The sequence below is a fragment of the Choristoneura fumiferana genome, chromosome 13 (assembly GCF_025370935.1).
Source record: "Choristoneura fumiferana chromosome 13, NRCan_CFum_1, whole genome shotgun sequence".
In the NCBI taxonomy this organism is placed as follows: Eukaryota; Metazoa; Arthropoda; class Insecta; order Lepidoptera; family Tortricidae; genus Choristoneura; species Choristoneura fumiferana.
The window spans coordinates 15135133-15138323 of record NC_133484.1 but is presented as its reverse complement, the minus strand read 5'-3'; positions in this window follow the sequence as shown (position 1 = coordinate 15138323).

The window sequence follows — 3191 nt, the reverse complement described above, 5'->3', positions numbered from 1 at the left end:
TTGTTTATTTCTTATATTTTTGAACACGAGTCCTAGAACAAATAGTAGAATAGAAAGTAAATTAAGAACTTGAAAAAAAAACCGGCCAAGAGTGTTGGACACGCCCGAAATAGGGTTCGTAGCCATTACAAAAAAATTAAGTAATATTTTTCTAAGGATTTCGTATTTTGTACGGAATATTACATGTTTAGGTATATTTTATACCTTAGGATGCTATTTTACTCTTAAACTACTAATAATTTTCAAAAAAACTAAACAGTGTTTTCCTTGTTAGTTTGATATACTTACTACCATCCTGATTTTTTTCAAATTTATTACTTACCATTTTGTCGGCATAGTTTAGGGATGGACATAAAAAAACATCGATGTTTTTTTTGATGCAATGCATCGTAAAGTAGCATCGATATTTCAAAAAATACATCGATGTTTTCCATACATCGATTGTTTTTTCCATAGACATGTTTGAGGTTTTTTGTAAAGTGACTTTTATAAATTCATCTATATACTCGTGCAATGTACCAACTTTGACACCGCACTGAACTGGGTCGATGTTGGTAAAGAGACTTTCTATGTATATTCATACAGTGTAGCTACCAACTTCTTCCGACGTTCGACCCAGTGCAGTGTCGTGTCGTATCGTTGCTCGCGTGAAAACGCTCTAACGTTGACTTATAGACCTACGGCTACAAAGTTATCTGACCCGGTGATGAATGTGGAACTACAAACGGCAATCATAGAAAAATGTCAAGATGCGATCACAGCGCCGCCGTCAACGGGTCAGACAACTTTGTAGGTCTATTACGTTCCGATTCACGAAACGAATTTGCATTTTCGTTTCGATGCATCGATTAAAAAACATCTATATTTATTCGATGTTGAGGTAATAATAATACATCAGTTCAATACGATACATCGTTAATAAACATCGAGTGTTTAAAATACATCGATGTATATCGTCCACCTCTAGCATAGTTTACATATATATTCGTGCAAAATTAGCTTTCTAGCATTGATAGTCCCTGAGCAAAGCCGCGGACGGGCAGACAGACATGGCGAAACTTTAAGGGTTCCGTTTTTGCCATTTTGGCTACGGAACTCTAAAAATCGGGCAAGTGCGAGTCGGACTCGCGCACCGTGGGTCCCGTGCACATTTATAGGGTATGTAAACGAGAATCGTGTCGTGAAGATATTTCTCGATTTTTCAGAGTGATTTAATACATCCAGTGTATGCAGAGCCCTACTCTTAAGCAAAATGTACGCAGTGCGGGGTGTAATTACATTGGTCATTAATATTTACACAGACAAAGAATCAAGATTTTCAGAATTTTCTAGTTCGTTGTGTTATGATAGCTACCTTCATACCAAATTTCAATTATCTAGGACAACTGGAAGTGCCCTATAGATTTTCAGTGCACCGCTATTTGTATGGAAACACGTTTATGACTGTATCTTTTGATTGCGTTGACTTTAGAAGTTTGATTTTTTCAGTTCTTCAAGGGACCGCAGATTTGAGTATTCGATATCAATTTCAGCTTGATACGTCCACGCGTTCCTGAGAAAAAGGGTCTTGACAGACGGACGGACAACAAAGTGATCCTATAAGCCTATAAGGGTTCCGTTTTTTTCCTTTCGAGGTACGGAACCCTAAAAATACTCTTGAATCATGTTCAAGTTCATTGTGGCATACCACCAGAGATGCGAGAGGAATATGTTTTTCATTAACCAATAGAAACGCTTCATTTGCCTCGCGTCGCTCCGCTGTTTCCACCAGAGATGTGCTGTGCGAGGATGTGAAAATGAAGAGTTTCTATTAGCAATGAAAAACACATCCCTCGCACATTATTGGTGGAAACGCTGCTTCAATGTTCCACTTGCCGGTTTCAGGTTGAGCTCAAATTTTGCATGCATGTGTAAATTTGGATGTAATGTAAATGCCATATTATTATAACATGGAGCTGACAGAGTTTGGGTTCCTTTGATTCGTCTTGATGTGACAAGTACTTTGGTGCTAGATGGTAACCAGGGTCCACAGATTACCCCCTCTAGATACCGCATACAAGGCGGTTTATGAGCCGATCTCATTCTATATTTCAATAATATAAGTGAGGCTTAGCGGTACTGCAAGTTCTGTATGGACCAACATTCGGGACCGTGTAAGTGTGCTTATTTTAACAACAATTAACGAATTTAAAACAAAAACGTACCACGAGTTCTACTTACGCTGGTCACTATCGTAAACAATCCCTTTTCTCTCTTTTACTCTCTGTGCTAAATTCTATAACTGTCACTGTCTAACGTCGGCACGTGTAATGCTAGTGTTCAGCAGGGCTACTACGAAACTCGAAGTTCGTGTCGTGCGGTCCCTCTGACACATACTATTTAATACGAGAGCGAGAGGGACCGCACGACACGAACTTCGAGTTTCGTAGTAGCCCTGCTGCTAATAAACGCTCGAGCTCGTATCGAGTATGTTATAAATTTGCTGGCAATGTTACAGTGAAAATATTCGTTAAAAAATAAGTGTCGTGTTTACTACAATTGCAAATCTTAATTGTTTTATCGTACTGTATAGCTACTAGTCGGGTTTTTCTACAGTACCGTACCTGAAAAGGAAGAAACCACCCGGGACGATGCAAAAGTAACCACGGAAGAATAAAAAAAAAGCTTGTTTTCATTCTTCCGTGAAAGTAACGGTGATTTTTAGGGTTTCGTACTCAAATGGTAAAAACGGGACCCTATTACCAAGACTCCACTGTCCGTCTGTCTGTCTGTCACCAGGCTTTATCTTATGAACTGTGATAACTAGACAGTTGAAATTTTCACCGATGATGTATTTCTGTTGCCGCTATATTATTATTATAACAACAAATACTAAAAACAAAGTAAAATAAATATTAAAGGGGGCTTCCATACAACAAACGTGATTTTTTTTGCCGTTTCTTGACAACAGGTAAACGCTTGAAATACTAACAGAATATTTAGTTGTATATTCACATTAAAAATAAATATTATAGGGGGGGGGGGGGTTAAAAAACGTGATTTTTTTGCTAATGACTTATGTTGTGTAGATATAATGGTACGGAACCCTTCGTGCGCGAGTCCGACTCGTACTTGGCCGGTTTTTTCCTTTCATGCATATCACGATTCATTCTGTAGGTTTCCACAATGCCCTGAGAGAAAAAATAAGTGGA